Source organism: Dinoponera quadriceps, unplaced genomic scaffold (genome assembly GCF_001313825.1).
Source record: "Dinoponera quadriceps isolate SergipeBrazil2010 unplaced genomic scaffold, ASM131382v1 scaffold589, whole genome shotgun sequence".
In the NCBI taxonomy this organism is placed as follows: Eukaryota; Metazoa; Arthropoda; class Insecta; order Hymenoptera; family Formicidae; genus Dinoponera; species Dinoponera quadriceps.
Window position 1 is genome coordinate 1,010,826 of NW_014554985.1, and position 18,533 is coordinate 1,029,358.

Here is an 18,533-nt window from a genome sequence, read left to right on the forward strand (position 1 = left end):
GCGAGGCAATAATTAAGGAGAGTTATCGCCGGTCACGGACCAGACGAATTTGCTCGTTGATATTTGCGCGACTCGCGAGCGAACGTTGGTTATTGTTTCCCCCACGAATGGCGCGCCGGCCGAAACAAATGAAATAATACTTTTACCATTCACAGCTCGGAAGATTCGAATGGTCGCGCGTAACACGTTAAATACGACGACGGCGAGACGAGGAGGAATCGTAAATGTACCAACGCCGGCTGTAGCGCGCGGCCTTAAACTCGCGTCCCCGGCGCGGATTACGCGCGGAACGCCCGGCTGTTTGCGCGCAGGCTAAAGAAAAACGCTTCTTTCGAGACGCTTAAGCGGAATATAAATCGACGGGGAAAATGGGACGCGCGCGCCGTGTACAGGAAAGACGGAGGGAAATGGTAAGTGAGAGCGGCTTCGATGGCTGGCCGACTTTTCCGCAGGCGCGACAAATCCTCGCCTTAATGGCGTATTTCGTTTGGATTTTATGCGCTGCGTCACGCACCGTCGGGAGGCGACGAGGGCGCGAGGATCGTCGACAAGCGAGGGAGGAGAGATCGCCCGGGTCGAAATTTTGATGCTACTGCGATATATATTACTCATTAATCTATATTTCCTGCTTTCGAGTCATGTGACTCTACAACACGTCCGAGCGGATGAAATTGTTAAATGAAAACTTTTATTTTTGGCTCGGTGTTCACCTGGAAATGACTTCATTTCGATCCACTGTGCGGCGGTACATCGGCCGAACTTTCCTTTCAGACCGGATTTGGCTCAATTCCGTCCAGTTTGATAAATTAGTTCCGGAACGAAATGTCTAATCACGAAATACTTAGATAATTATAACGAAATACGTGTTATTTGACTAATAGAATTTGTCGCAGAATTTGTTTCATCGCGGAACAATGTGGACCACCGACCTATGAGAAGTCGTGTGAAATTAATCCGATACGGGGCGTGTTAACGAACAACCTATATTGACGCTGAAAGCGAAAATTTCATGTATCATCATTGTCAAAAAGTAGGAGTAGATTAATTTTATTATTAGAATTGAAATTGAATCTGTGTTATCTTAGCTTGTACTATTGTAGAATGAAAAGTTTAAGGTTCACGTTCAAGTTTAAGGGCATAGATTTCATCTTGATGCTCAGCGAGCATCGCTGCAGCGCGCGAGAAATTAGAAAATCCCTCATTTTGAAAAGGGAGACGCATTACTCGCGTTCTTCGGTCACACGCGAATCACACCCTCGCCTCACCTTCTTCGCCGCGTGAGAACCGAATCCGCCGGATCCGATGTAATCGCTTTATATTGAGCCGCGCTATCTGTGAGGCTCCAGCCTATGGTAGCTATCGGAAGAACACGATAAGCGGGATAATTACGCCCCAAGCTTGATAATGGAATAACAGTACGCCTGCTTTTACGGTAAATAATGGCGAATGGCGCGAATGCGTGTGCGCGCGAGCGGGCGGACTGTTCTCCGTGCGGGCGGGTAATTGTAATTTGCATTGTTTAAAAGCGGATAAATAGTGGTCGTTACTATCGATCGAACATTATTCAGAGTGTCGAAAGTATCGCGCTCGTTTATGGCCTCCTCCTCCTCCTGCTCCTCCGTCTCCATATACACGCGCAAGCGAATTCGCGAACGGGATCCATTACGGTCGAAATTACTGTCGGCTAAGTGTTGACGAAAGTGCACACGGCCGAAATGCGTTTCCGGGAACGAGCGATTTGTCGATATACCGGTTAAATATTGATCCCGGAATAGACGCTATTTATTTGTGCGCGACAGTGGTTGCCGTCGTTATTTCGCACGCGTAATATAAATTTCTCGCGGTGGCATTCACGGCCGTCAATCCGAGAGATTCGCAGCGTGCGTTGCGAATAACTTACCGTTCGGCAGATGGATAGTTACTAAAAATTCCCGACCGGTCACATTCACTTCATTATTCAGTCTAAATGAGCACACTATTCAGTAGACGGACGTGGATCATCACTGTGAACGCAAATGAAGGTGGCTTCGTCGTCGCGCTAAGTAATCCCAACTGCGTGGCATTCGACGTATTAAGAGCAAGCATTTATAAAACGTCACGTGCACCGTGGAGGCGCGCTGCGAGAAGGCTAAGGAAAATTTCTCAAACGAGCGACCCTCACGAAGGGGTCAGCAGCTTTCGCATTTGTGCGTGCGGCTTTGCTGTGCCCATAGAATGGAGTAATTTAGGGGTGCCTCGACAAACACACACACACGCGCGCGCGCGAACGCAGGAATAATAATTCCGAATTAACTGACTAGTATTTTGATGTTTCGTTAATTAAAACGGATACTTTGATCTTTACTTTAATTATACGGAACAGCGGAGATCGTGGAGCCGAAGGCACTTGAAAGCAGATTCAATTTATAGTTGTGAGAGTAAATTGCTCCCTTCTCCGTCAGATTGAAGGAGACTTCGATATTCGTTTAGAAAGATTCAGAAACTCTGTGTGTGTGTGTGTGTGTGTGTATAAAACTGATATAATAATATTATATATTCTTGAAGACACGTTACTATATAGAGGATGTCCGATACTTTTCTTTTAATCGCTCGTGTGAAGGTACAACGGGGTAGGTTAAACTGAGTAGTAAAGTCGTATGCCATTTTGCAAACAACACGCAAAATTTCAAATTATTAATTATTGAAAATAACCATGTATAATGGCTTCTTTAATTAATGTATATAACTTATTAAATTATGTATATAACTTATATAAATAATCAGTTATTAATTAATTAATGTATAACTATAATTATTAACTTATTAATTAATGTATATAACTTATATAAATAAAACTTGAAAATTTGCGCGTTATTTAGAAAATGGTACAGGACTGTTCCGTTCAGAGCGGCATAATCTACAACTATATTGTCTTCTTTATAAATGGGATATGAATTACTTCTAGTATTATTTAAAAAAATAATGTAATGATTTATATTTTGGATTTACTTGCAACTTGCATTAAATTATGTGAAAAAGTGTAAGAAAGATTTTTAACATTTATTCTGGAAAAGCCGATGAACATCTAAATCTCGTTAACAGCAATTGTTGAAATCTCCCGAAAATTACAAATACATAAATATATTTTGTAATGCATAACGCACGCAGAATGAAGTGTCTTCAATGTATAAAGGCAACATTTTCAAGCGTGCTTTTAAAAATTAAAATACACAATTTTTTTATGTTTCATATACCCAACCTACTATTTCATATTATAATCATTGAGAATATTACCACGTACTCTAACTCCAACGTGAATAATTTATTCATGTACTTTTAACAGGTGAGGTTGTTAAAAAGCAAAGTTAACATAATTTTAATTTGCAACTGATCACTATACACGTACACATGCATGTATTAACTTTCAGTACGCACCGTGCTGAAATTTCAGATCTCTAAATAAATAGTTGTCATAATGTTGCTAATTCATAAAATGTGATATCTCTCACGTATCAAAACGTTCCTAAATTATTCCATTTGATATGGAGCTTTAATTGAGGTGGAAATTTCAGGTGGAAACAGCATTCGGTGAAAGTACAACTGTAAACCTTCCACATAGACATAAACTTATCCAGATAAATATCCTTTCTTCCGCGTATATCTTTTACACGTCGTAAATCTCTTTGCTCAAGATCACATCCGTCGTTATTCAAATTTGATCAACTGCGACTCGATTTAATCCATGCTATGTCCGTGCTTTAACCTACCTTAAGCGAGAGACTGAAATCACGTTTAATAAACATCAATGGCTGAACATCGCGCAAGGTGTCGATAGCACCGTTGACGAGGCTCTGTCATCGAATTTCGAGCACGCGGTTTAAGATCACTCGGGGACCAAAGTTCCCAAACTACACAAAGGGTTTCCCGCCCTCTTACATAGGATATATCCATCCTAAATGGGCTTTCTCGCCGACCTTCCTTATCGCAGACAATTGATAATAGGCCCGTTCTTGCTACCACCCATTTGAACCTTCGAGCATTCCCGAATGCGAGCCCAACGAAATCCTCGGAATTTATCGTCCCTTCTAACTGTTCGAACCATTCCGCCGGGTACGAACGTTAGGCGGGACGGCAAAGTGCCGGAAAGTGTCTTGGAATCTAACGAACTTTCGCAATTTTCCATCGACGATGTTTCTCGTGAGGCATTGCAGCCTTCATTGAGAACCGATGGAATTTTCTGCCCGGGAAAACCTTTCATTTTATCAAATTAGCCGGTAAAAGTGATCGCATTTGAATAATATTGCCATTTCATATTCCTCATTCGCCATTCGTTCGAGCGCTTTTTTACTCGCTGCTCGGCTAAATCGTTTTGCGCTAAATTTCGATAAAATATATCACGACAATAGTAAATTACATTAACTTCTTAACGACTAATTATTCGCGATTAAGCGCCCTGAGGGTCAGCCATTTTCTCGATTGTAATACGGGGGGCATTGTCCGATTTTGTAGTATTTTCCTCCGAGTTTGATGAACTTTCGCACAGTTCGCTCTGCCGGGAGGCTATTTTCTACCAAAATCTCGCGATTCTCTCGATGAGTCCGCCAAATTTCCCTTGAGAATGGTTTAGTGTTCTCTCTCCGTTTGACATTCGGTCTAGCAAATTTCCAAGTTTCGAGTTAGTTTAAATAAAAACACGCACTATTGTTGTCCCCTCCCCCCCCCCTCTCTTTCTCTCACTGCCACCTCGGTATTTCTCGTTCAGCAAATTTTCGCAATCGAATCTTTCTCTTACATTTTCGCTAACAATAAGTTCGATTTTATATTCATGAAAGAATCTCGATCGGGGGAATGAAATGGCCGTGATCTCTCTCGATAACCATGTATAGATGACTGTTCGTTTCCGAGGTATTTTAAATCCAACTTTAGCAATTTACGATCGTACGTTCCTGAGGGGAGACGTACGTTTTTTTTTTTGTAATCCAGTAATGTTTCCTTCGAGAATAGTTTAAGACTTTTACCCTAACGTCGGCTTTTCTCCTATCCTCCACACCCTCTGCGCCCCCAACTGAGTTCGATTTCCGAACTTTGAAGTATCCCTCGTGCAACGCCGTGCGATACTTTTACTCCGATCTAAATGATTTCCGTTTCCTTCTTTATGCGAAATAAACCGGCCACTAAATTTAAATGGGGACCCATCCCCTTATCGACCTTTTGTCGGTAATCTCATTTCACGGAACTCTCGATTATTACGTGTTGGAGAAAAATATTTTAGATTCCCGGCATTCGATAACGCGGGCGGGTAAACTGTCTCGCGCGGATGTAAAGATTTCATTTCGGGTAAATGATCTCGAGTATGTAAAACGACGGGGCTTTATATCGCTCGAACAGCTCGAGAAAAAACTTTGTACGAGTCACTTTAATTATTCAACGGGCTTTCTTTCTTTAATCCTTCTTTACATGCAGAGAAACAGCTTAGTAATATCAACTAAATCTCACCACGAGGTATAACTTCATTAGTTGAAATTATTAATGTGAGTAGCTAAGGTCGGTTAGCTATATTCTCTTATATTATATTATACTATATTATAGACAAAATGAAATACGCCTAAGAACAGCTTCTGTTGAAAAAAAAATTTTTAACCATAAATGTGAACATGATTTTAGTACTATTGTACGATCTAATTAATATTTTTCCCTATGACGCTTAAATTCCAACAATTAATAAATTTAATTGTAGAAGCAACGACATTAGCTATTTCCCTATTTCAAAGACGCGGCTATATTTTAGCTCTTACGGTTAATTCTTCCTTCGAGTGCATAAACTAATCGCAATCCTATCCATAATTTATACACAATGCGCGCACACAATTTGGGATTTTCGCGCAACACGATTAACACGTTGCTCGGGCAGCACCAGACGGTTTCAGTTTTGGTCCTTCGGCGGAATTACCGCGACGTTTTCATTAACGTGCTTCTCCACAATATTCTCGCTTTTACGGAGTCCTTTTATTTTTGCCGTCCCAAGATTCCTATCCTTTTCCGCTCTTTCTCGTAGCGCCTTTGTTTGCCGCCTCCTTTACATAATTCCTTTTTTCTTTGCTGAAATTTAATTTTCTTCCGCTCTGTTCTTATTTGCTTGTGTTAACGGTATCTCACAATTGAAAAACATCAGGGAATCCACTCGCTCGTTAATCAGCATCCGTTTTACCTCAAATATTTTCATACTTTCGCTAATAAGCTCGTATTTCTCAGGGACAATTCTTCGGAAATATTAGCGCGCCCGCGGACATATTTTCTTCCTCCGTTTTCTTGCTCCACAAATATCGCGGGCACATCTTAGCGCGACATATCTCGTACTTTATTATTGTATTAAGTTCCGTGAGAAAGATGGAGTTCGTTAGGAGCCGGTATATGTTTGTAATTCAGTTTGCAGCATGGTTTGCAGCATGGCGGAGCGGTATTTGCACACATATAATTATTCAGATTTCAAGTAATGGAATTTGAAACAATGAACGTTACTTCAGGGCGAAACACGCATAGTTTTCGCCTCGAGAATGTTTGCACGTTAAACTTGTAAAGTTGGCACGCAAATTAAATTTTAAAAATCGCCGAACATGATGTTAGAGTTAGGAGTGCTCGCTTGCATTCGCTACTCAAGGTAGAATTGTCGAATATCCGTAACAATATTGCTAAAAAGATAATGATTAATCGCCCCTTAACGTCTGCGTCCATCGGTGCTTTAAAAGTGCTGCTGTTAAACCGGGTCGCAAATGAATCGTGATACGCAAAATGTAAATCAACAAAATATCATTATTGCCGTATAGCGAATAACATCGCAAGCCGCGACCCGGGATGTAACGTATACGTGGTTACGCTCGGCAAGTTAAACTGACGCGAACCACTTTTCGATACGCGTTTCGCACAGCGCTCGCCGCGATCAGAGAGAGAGAGAGAGAGGCTTTCTTTCCGAAGAAGAGAGCTTCTACTATCCGGAACAAGTTCTGCGGAGTTCTTTTTGAAAGGGTGCCGAGTATAATAAATTTACCGGGGTGGGTTATTTAGAGCGATCGATCGTAGAAAGTGCCGACGTGCTGGTTCCTAGCGAAAGATATGTTTCGCTGTTCCTTCGCTTTTTCCCGCGCTTTTGAAAAATGATAGTCTCCGCCGGCCATCGTCACCGTTTTGCTCCGCGGTTAGCGCACGCGAGAATGTTTTCATCTTGATGTCGGTGGATTGCCCCCCCCCCCTCACCTTCTAATAGACCTAGCCGCGGAAAACGCGCGAATTATACTTCACCACTTGAACCGCTTCAATTCTGCGCACGCGCGTCTTACAAAACGCGGGGCTTAATTACGCGCGCGCGAACTTACGAATTATCTCGAAGTTCGCACATCGCGGTTTCGGCGACATACTTTAAGCGCGGCCGAAAAATTTACGAACACGCGGAAAATTATGCGTGAACGAAAACGATATCCCGCAGATCAATATTTCCCAAGCACGGGGATTACTATCGGCCGAATATATATATATATATATATATATATATATATATATATATACAAAACCAAATAGATTGCGAGAGATTGAAAAATAATAATTGGTTTTTCCGTCTCGCGAGCGCGTGCCAAACGCGGAAACTCGGCGTCCCTTTCGGCATCAAATTGATGATACCCGAGGTTTCGCCCATACTTCCATATACCCGGGGAAAATTAATTGACAAACAAAGCGCAAGTAAATAATTATCGGCGGTCCGTTCGTGATTCATGCGATAATGCCGAAAATATCTAACGTGTAACAATAACGTGTCCGCTTAATTATGGACGGGGCGCATCGTCGATTGAAGTGTTTTAACCGCTCATTGATTATCATATGAATGGGCGTTTGTAATTTTATAAATACACACTCGTTATATATGTATGCGCGATCGCTAATTACGTTTGCCGCATTATCGCGTTATCGCGTTACGCGCTGCCGGATAATTGAGTGATTTGCGCTTTCCATGCCGTCGGTTTGACGCTCGCTCGCTCGCTCGCGCGTACGCCATGGTATCGTAAGTAGGAGGGCATTAATTTGCTTACATAAGGTCGGTCGCATCTGCACGTAGACTCCGCCGGCAGCTGAGAATCTTCCAATGTGCGGGGCTCGTTACGTCAGAGAGCAGCGAGTGGCTCGCATTATCGTATAAAGTGGGAGAAAGCCAATTGTGCTCAGCCGGATCTCTCCCCCCTTCCTCTCACTCTTTCTCTCTCTCTCTCTCTCCGTAATTAAAAGTCATTTCTATCGCGAGCGGAACTCTCGCATTGTCGTTGCGCGCGCCCTGAGCGAGGTATTAATAATCACTTTAACGTTCCACCTCATTTGCGTGACGCTCCCTTCGCTTCCCCCCCATCTCTCGCGCGCCCGAAATAAATATTTTCGTATTACGAGCGGCGCGAATTGAAAGGCGCACGGTTAATAAATAATTTTTGCAAATCCGTTTTGCCGCCGTGTTAACGAACACCTGGCTGTGTGCGCACTAACGACGCGTTTTGTATTTCGGCGAGTTCCGCGACGACGCGACTATAACTGCCGGCGAGTTGAACGCAAACAAACCGGTGGCTATTTTTCCACGGAGAAATAATTCTCTCTCCTTTCTCTCGCGCGCGTGTCGCTCAATGGCGTCGATTAATCGCACGGCCTTGTCGCGCGCACGTGTTCGCAACTAATGTGTAGTAGACACCGCGGACGAAAACCGTTAACGATTCGTCGCGCGTTTTATTATCGGTGCAACAAGAAACACGGCTCTCTTTCTCGTTTATTTCCCCTACCCGTCTTCTTCGACAAGTTTTACTCGCTGTTGCGTGCGCGCTCGGAAACGTAATTGTCGTACGTATCGTCGCGCTTGTTTACGCAAATCCGGAAGAATCGCGCGCGATAAATCCCGGCGACCGATCGGGTCTCTCTCCCGAGGGACGAATTCTCCGAGCCAATCTTTGCCGCGTGATCGAAAGTAGTACACACACACACACACATGTAATCAGATCGGGTTGCACAAGCCGAACAGAAATCTCCCGATTCCGGCGGGAGAGAACGGTAGCAAGCTCCTCGGGATTTTTCTTGAATTTCCCGCTCAACACGCGCCGGCTCGCGCAGATAGATTTTAATGGGCTTGGTACGCCGGACACGTAGTCACTTTGCGCCGCGGCGGTATCCGCGCGCGTGTAATCCCGGGCGTATGGGTGATGTACAGGCGCAGGTATACAAACACTTAGCCGGCACTTGGCCGAACACCGCCGCCGCCACCGACGCGACCCGTGATCGAACTACGGCCGTCCGCGCAAAAGGCCAACGCCGCCTCGGTTTTCGGAGAGGAAATTAAGGGGAAGACGGACGAAGCGTATCCCGAGTTTTGACCCTTCGAGACCGAGCACTTATTTTTTGCCGCTCGGCTGAGCACACCGTGAGACTCCGGTAACTTTTCCGAAATGCCCTTACTTACTCATATGCAGGGTTGGGTGTAAATAACGTGTTACACGTAACGCTACGCGTTACCGTTACAAATAATTTTTCCCCAGTAAGGTGATGACGCTACCTTTCTTTCAGGTAGTAACTGTAACGCTGACGAAGTTACAGTTTTCGGGTAACGCTAACGAATGTAACCGTTACTTTCATCGTTACCTTTCCGACAGTTCCTCAAATAGCAATGAAACATCGGATGATTGATGTGTGGTAATTTTGTACGGGTGCAGTTTGATGACGTTTCTCACAATCTTCGGAGAGTTTCTCGCTTCAAATCCATGAGCAGCTTTTCGAGGCATTTGGATTTTCTTCGAAATGTGCTCTGACGTTATCAGTTTTCCGTCTATTGTAACGGTATAAGATGGGCAGAGTAAATTTTGTCTACGATTATTTAAAATCGGAGCTCTGGAATGGCCTCCTTATTCAGTCCAATCTGAGTCCGAGCGATTTTTTTCCCCTGGGAATATCTCAAATTTTCCCATTTTTTACCCTACCAATATATTAGTTATAATTCCTGTTGTCGGGTGATTCAAATATTTTGTCCGTTCTCGGAACATTTGATCGGGCTCTTGTCAACATCGTGTTAATTAACACACGTTCCCTGAAATCGAATCGCGTCTACGCGAGTGTTAGTGTCAGTGCCACAAGGGAGTGCCCGAAATGCACAACGGGGCCACCAGGAGACTGCATCGTACGCGAAACCAGGACAGAGAACGCTGGACGCCGGGACGCGAGCGTCATATATTATATTTCCAGGTGTGTCGAATCATTTATCACAGAGTGCTCTCAATTTTCACGAATGTTTGATGTACTTACCGAGAATAAGGAGATATCCGAGCCGACGTATTTTAATCGGCATTTTCTTACAGTACGTCATCATTCGCGACCGATAACTTAATTTCATTATAATTCACGAAATAAAATTTTACTTCATGAATTTCGGATTATTTGACAGTCTATACACACTGATTTCGTACAACACGAATACTGATCCCAGCGAACTGAATTTCAGTTCATGAATACTAATTTGTAATTAATTATGTTGTCAATTAACCGTTTAAGGAGACTGCAAATGAACGATCTGGTAAAACCACGCAGTTAACTGAAAGTTGCAATAAAACATTTTTATGCGTTCCTGAAATTACATATGTACAACTATATTATGTACAATTCATAAATATAATATATAACTAATTAATAGAACTAATTAATAGATATGACATATGATTTTGCTAATATTTTGACTGACCTCTTTTTTTTTCAGATTGACTGATTTAATTTCTATTAGATTGTTTATTTATAATTCTTGTTTTTAAAGAGTTACAAATCGTAAATAATTTATAACTATGAATATTGGCCTTCAACTTTCGTATTGGTTTCCGCATTTAATAATGTTTCTTAGGCAGCACGGCATCTCATTTTGAATCCACCAACGTTCCATCTTGGAACTATCAACATTCCGTCTTGAATCTATCCACAACGCCCCTTTCCACTTCTGTTTAAACGGTTATTGATATTGCATCAAATTTAAGTCTCTATTAATACGCAACATTGTTGAACATACAACTACTATTTTTACATTTACAGCTCTTTTTTTACATCTTAGAATCTATTCTTAATATGCAAGATCAACACGGAATCAAAACTTCATTTCAGGTACTTTTAATGATTCGCAGAATTTTGCACGACGTACAAACAATTTGTTCATAAATACAGTCAAACCAAACGAAAAGAATCTCGGTGATCAACAATTGATTGCAGTTTGAGATTTGATTAGAAATTATTATCATTTTATCGTTATTGCCAACTGAGTTGGCATGAAATATGCGGAGATTACATACATGTTGCACATACTTTTTCAGCTTTCATGATATAAATTCTTATCAATTTCATATATTTCCATCTATTTTCTTGTAGCGAAGACTGCCAGTAGGGTTTATCTTGCTAAAAGAAACCCGGTGAATTTTTAAGAGTAGACTTCAGTTACTAAAATATAATTAGCACGAGTGTAACAAAGGGCAATGAATTAATTAATTAAGGACGCCGGTGTGTGTTCCTCGGTATTTTCAAGGTAATTTCCCTTAGAAAATTCTCACCGTGCGAGATCAAATGAAACTCGCAAAGTGCCAACCAAGTCGGCTCAAGCGGGATAATTCTATCCGCGTCGAATTCCGCATAAATAGTGTAACGAGCAATAGATATGGCGGGTAAGAATGCATGTGGGATGGGCGCCGATTATTCTTTTGAGTTACGGAACGCAAACCGCTTGCGGCGAACCGCTTGCTCGGGGCGCGTTTGCGCGCACAATGTGTGCGGCGACGCCAAGGGTGTCGAGATGATTTACCGTGTTCGGGTCCTCCTGTGGAAACAGCCCGGCAAATCTTTCTGCATTAGCTGTTTTCTTGCAGGATTAATCTCACAGTTCAATCTTTCTTCCTCACTCCCCGTCACACCCTCGCGCCCCTCTCCCCGTCCCGGGGTTAATCTTATTACGTGGGGTTATTTTCCACGAGAACGACGTGGATGCGAATTTTTTAGATTATTACTCGCTCTAATATCGGGGGACCAGACCTTAAACCTCGGATATACGATTATTCTCTCGGACTCTCGCAATCGAAAGGCGTGACTCTCGCGCCTCCGTATATCCCGATTTCAATTTCGCCCGATCGAACGAATCCCCGCGAATACGATCGTTTCTAATTCGCTCGCTTCTCCCGGCGCGAGTTAGCGGATATCGGTATTTCCGGATTCCGTTTCTCTCGCGCGCCGATCCTTATCCGGTGCTAATTGTTAGTCGAAGTATTACAATGCGTTATCGCCATCCATCCAGGTCGCTCCTCTCTCCTCTCTCTCTCTCTCTCTCTCTCTCTGCGTTTTTACCAGCAGTCGAAAAAAATTTCGACGAATAATGTATTATTTGCAAAAGAATATGCAACATTATTCATAAAACTATCATATATTTCGGTAGAGAAAGGTCGCTAATTTGCATTCATACACATAAATTTTAATTTTGCACCTTCAACGGAGCTTTAGAAAACAAATGGTATGCCAGTTTTGGTGCTTCTCTTTTATTGCTACGGGGAGAGAAGTACTAATGTTGACTCGAGATAATACAAAGCGAGTATTCGGAAATATATTCCACAGAGCGTTTTCTCCGCATCGTTTGTTCGCGTTTGTTTGCGAGACTTGGCATCACGGAGACGTCGTCATTATAATTCGCTACCATCTGAAATGAATTTCGCGCCGTTCGATCGCTCGTTGAGCGACCTACTATCGCGAGCAAACGAATAAACTCGAACGCAGCTGAGATTTTTGCAATTTTCAAACCGAACCCGCGTGCGCGAAAGTATCAATATTTGTTTACGTCGTTGCGCCCGAAGCGTTGCACGCGTTGCTGTCTCGTAATTTTGCGCGAGGGGCGGAGAACTACGGCAGGAAGGGAGAGAGAGATACTCCAAAAGCTGTGATTTCGCGTCATCGTTATTCCCACGCGCTTGCAATTGAATTTCGCAAATTAATTGCGTAATGACGCTTGCGATTCATTATCAATTTATCCGCCTCGGTGCAAATTAAGGCAATTGGAGCGATTGAACTCGGGGTTGCGATGCGTTTGTTTACGCTAGCGCATATGGCTTGTGGGTGGATCCAGACAATGCGTCGGCCGAAAGGGGATATACTGTTTTCGTGTAACGCTCTCATGTTTGAACTTGCTGCATTTCGACAGCCTACCGTACATACTTCGTAGATAACAGGAGAGTGGGAGCGTATTACGCGGATAATGCATTACCGAAGTTTGTTTTAAAATTACGCCCGGGCCGAAACGGGCGATGCCTGCAGGTTTAGTGGAAGGAGCGCGCGGGAGAACGATATCTCGTTGCAGCCACGTGCATCGCGCCCGGTCGAAATATTCGCGCACTCTTTCGATGACTCGCGAAATTCGGATATAATATTACTCGTTCCCGGGGAATATCGCGCGGAACTGTACTCCACTGCGAAGCGAGCAGCACTTTGAAGTCTCCGACCTCGCGATACGACCTCGAGATTTTGCAAAGCGCTCTGCCATCCGACGGGGGAGCTCAAGGCGGAACTTGAAGCGGTTTTTGCGCGGGGAATAATATTCATTATACACGGCGTGTCGATTTCTATTTATGCGTTACGTTCTCAAAGTACTCTCTGAAATTCCTGCAGCGAAATCTCGCTCGAAAAGTGGAGCGGCCAACGAGTCACTCGAATTCGAGTGACTTTTCACACAGAGTGAATTTTCTGAATCGTCGAGTGAATGTTTGTATTCGAAGTCGAACAGTGATCTGATGTACTGCACCGTCACAGAGAGACGTATTTATTCTAATCGATTGATACATTCGCTCGTATGAATTTAGAATTCACTTGAAATTTCAGTGACGTTCATTCTTGCGATCCCACATAGCAATATCACTATCGCTTCGAGTGAATCTTCACTCTCACTGAGTGAGATTTCATTCCAAGAAGCGCGGAGAATTATAAAAGCACTTAGTATTTCGCGATAAAACTGAAAGAAATTCTAAACGTTCGAGCGGTGAACAATGGTGGTGCGCCTCTCTCTCATTCTGTTTCTTTTTACTTTCGAATGCGGGAGTTACGTATAGTTAGCGTAAAGTTATGCGTTGATAGAGAGCAGATAGAACGCGTAATGGAACGCGAGAGAACCGATTAGCTCGTGAGCAATCGTGGATGCGAGCTAGTAGCCGCGGAGGAAAAACGAAGAAGTCGTGAGGAAGTCGCGGGAAGAAAAACGAGACGAGGTGGTTACGAGAGAGAGAGAAAGAACCGATCGTTAAGCTGAAGTTCCGGAGATTAGCGCAAGATACATTGTGTCAATCAATGAAATAAAAGGGAAAAAGTAGAAGCACTGAAGTCAGAATAATCAATGATCCTGGGAAACCGTGTTTTTGGAAACCGGAGTCATCAGGTCTTCGTCGTTCTGTTTATTGCTCGAAAGTTCCATTTTTGACCTTTCGTTGACAAACTTATATTTTACTGTTTAATTTGCCACATTTGATAACCCAGTAACTTTTTTGATACGACGTCGCTCAAGTATCCATGAATATGCTTCCAGTATACAGATATTACAATTTTGAGTACACAGAAAATAAATTTAAAAAGTTTGTCGCAATCATTATTTTTAAAGTAAATAATTCTACATAGATGTACAGGAGGAAATAATGTATAATTGATTTTATACAGAAGAAAAAAATTCGGCATGCTAAGGGAGGAATTTTACGTTTATGTATGCAATAATTCAACCTTTAACAACTATCTCTTAAGTTTTTGCTTAGGTCGATTTGACATATAAGTGCCAAATTATGTGGTTAAGCTTACACACGGGATAAATCTTTTCAATATTCAGAGGAATACACCGAACCATATAAGTCCTATTTTAATAACTTCGGAAGCTGAAATATATTAAGCGTTCGTATAATCTCCTTCCTCCCGCCTTCGTTTCATTAAGTTTCCTTATAGTCAGGAATATTCCTCGGTAAAACTCATAATGACACACGAAGTTGTTTACGAGGTCGTGAAATAGATAGACATCCCGAGTCAAAGTTTTGTACCGTCAGCCTGCTTTACGTAAGGCAAGATTTACGTTAACTCCCCGACACTTTGAAAAACTTTACGAGTTTAAGTACTTTTCGTATCAGATGTCTCGGAGGTACGAGAAACCGGAAAATACGCATGGCAAGTAGGCACTGCGTAAGAGAGTAGTTTCTATCCCGATAGGATAGCCGAAAATATTATCAGGGATTTTATCAAATTATAAACAAGCTCACATAGATATCGCCAAAATCTACTCTCGCAGGACTCGGCGATAATAAAATATTATTTGGCCACAATAAATATGTGAAATGAAACAAATAATTTCTTTATAAGAAAATTATCTTTCGTTACAAACAAATTTTTTATTTAAGATAAAGACTTAATGACACGAAGGCGGGAAGGAGAAGATTATACGAACGCCTAATATATTTCAGCTTCCAAAGTTATTAAAATAGGACTTATATGGCTCGGTGTATTCCTCTGAATACTGAAAAGATTTATCTCGTGTGTTAGCTTAACCACATTCGTTGAAGAGTCTAACAATCGTACTTATTAATCGTAACATTAGTTTCTTTGGAGCATGCCAATGATGAAATTTATCAAATAAATGAAATAAAATTTATTAAATTTGAAGAAATGTTTTTCTCAGTGTACACTATTTTTTACTTTTGAACCCTAATTCCCCATAGCGGCACGGCATGTGTGCCCTGGTGATTCTTAGGTAAAAATTACATTCATAATTTTATTTTTCACAGATTATTCATAGATTATTGATAATAAAATCACCACAGGCAATTTTAAACTACAAATACTTCAAATTCTGTGAATTATACAGTTCCACAAATTTTGAATTAAATATTCCGCTAAAGAGAGCGTGGTAACGGGTTCAAAGGGTCCAAAGAGTTAACTCTTTGCGGTCCAAAATGTTTGCGACTCTCCTTCTCAACCGATCTATAGAAATTCATTCAGCTCGCGACAATGTCACACAACATTTGCATTTATTTCAATAATTCAATGTTTAATTAATGCAACGATGCGGATATTTATAGTAATATACAGAAAAAATGTTCGGTTGAGTTTATCTGACAATGAACAAACCAAATATGTTTTGGCTAAAGGAAACAGAATTTCTGTTTAGAATGAGAAATTCTGTTTCCTTAACCCAAAACATGCTTGATTTGCTCGTTATATAAATTTAACCAAACTTCTATCCGTGTATATTAATATTAGATATACTTTATTAATGAATGAAAAGTTTGTGTGTTTATAGAATCCATTAGAACAAAATGAGATAAACTCGACATAGAACAGAGAGTTAATCCGCGATCGTAGAGCGTCCGTAATTAAAATATACTCGTATCAACAATTAATACGCGAGTAGTATATTTTATCTCGAAAGCGCGAGCTTATTTCTGCCTAACGCGCTTCATCAAGTCACGCACAAATTGAATTCATCAGATTGATTAAATCTCACGGAAAACATTTAACCGATAATCTAAAGCGCCGCGTTATGTCAGTTTATTTTCCGTTTACACGGCGTGTCGTTTAATAAACGTCTGGAGCGAAACGAATAGCGAAATATGCGTTAGCCCGACACCCTCTAATTGCCGGAAGATACGAAATGAATATTCCCGATAAGGAAATATCGAGCGAGAATATCGATACGACACTTGCCGAGTAATTAGCCTGGCGCCGCCAGTAGTAGGAAAACTTGAAAATAGTCCGGACTAAATTCCCCGCTTTGTAATCAATACCCGGCGCAAATAGCCGTAGGACTTTCCGCGACTGCCGCCATATTTCCTCTCTATCTAAAGTATCACAATTACCGCGCATTTTATCAGTGACGATAAGCGTGCGGACTTATTGGAATTTTGACCATAATTTTCCGGGGCAAACGTTCCCGCGGAAAGGAGGAGAGGATATCATTATTCCGTTATTATAAGTTGCCGCACCGCGAGTAATTACATGTATTATACATACCGTGTACGTATATCGGCATCTCCCTGCTTATGTTATTACTCAGCGAAACTTAGTTTCGATTCAGGTACGTACGGATACAATGGTTCTTGCCGCGACGCGAGAACGCGTGACGTCGCCGCATGGGGAAAATGAACTTATTCATTAAACTCCTCTGGTTAAACTCGAGTTATAATTATCTAAAGAAAATGGGAATATCCTTGTTAATCTCTGATGAGCGCGCGGTATTTTTAGTAACCGCGAAGGCGAGATGCCTTCGCAATTTTCTCATTAATTGGCGGATTTGGGCGAGATTGAGGCCGTGGGCGAGGAAGCGTGATAAATGAATTAGTACGCGGCAATATTAACTGCCGCCGTGCCATCCGAAATTTTAATAGCGGTACTCCCCGACATTAGAAGGGCTAATTTCGTGTGGAAACGGAGAGGAGAACGAGAAAAAGAGAGAAACGCGGAATGGAGAGACCTATCGCGAAATAATTATGCGGAGCGATCTTTAAAATATGTTAATTGATTCGGAAGAGATTCGCGAAAGCTCTCTTCGCGGAAGAATGGAAAACCGAGAGCGAGGGAGGGGGAGAGCCGGAAACGCTGGCGGCCGTAAACAAAATGCTAAGAAAAGTCGGTGGGGAAGAGGAGGAACGCCTTTCGACGATAGCATCATTTTTCCCGCTTATACGCGAACGATGTATTCGCCGGATGATGGATCGAACAAAATGGATTCGTGACGTTTCCCCGGTGGCACGGGGGGTGAGTCGGGGAAAAGGGTAGAGGGTAGGCGGGGCGCGGCGCGAGTGTATTTTTCTTACGATGTGTCAAGAGCTTTATTCCATATCCGGTTGCAAGGTTTGACGAAACGCCGCGGACTATGTGACATTTAGTGCAAAATTGAATATCGATCGAATTGGAAATTGAGAACACGCCTATTTGATACGACGAGGTATATACGCGCACCGAATAACACCCCCGGATACCGGCGTACCGGATATTACTAACCGCCAATTTTGTTACCCCTCATTTAATTTCGCCGCTCGCCTAATCTCGCCCGCTATTATCCGCATCCGAGATTGGATATTCGACACGCGCGCCCGCGGAGGAAGAGCGAGGAAGGACGTTACGGAGGACGGCTGATCGGAAACGACGATCCGGAACTGACTTCTGCGAAAACGCACACCTCGCCTGTGTATATCGGACGAGACGTCTTGCATTTTTTATTATGGAAAACACGGAGCTTCACGGAGGAAAGTTACATGCGATGGGGATCTCGCTGCAGCTTGGCGCAAGAGGAAAAGACAGAGAGAGAGAGTGAGAGGAGAAAGAGAGACAAAAAACGCGTTACGATTCCAAATTGTGTAGAAGGCACTCTCTCTCTCTCTCGCGCGCACGCTCAGCACGGGGAAGAATTATGTCACTGTTATTCGTGGCATACGTAAGCCGACTGCATACACGTGAGCAAAATAAAAAGTCGGGACGGGACAGCATGTTTAAAGCATGTGTCGGGGGGGGGG

The 18,533-nt window shown here is 42.5% G+C and overlaps 1 protein-coding gene across 1 annotated transcript in view; it reads right to left on the bottom strand.

The window, feature by feature from the left end:
- Positions 1-18,533, bottom strand: part of LOC106742700 (neuropilin and tolloid-like protein 1) — a 132,591-nt gene that overhangs the window by 32,456 nt on the left and 81,602 nt on the right. The window lies entirely within an intron of this gene.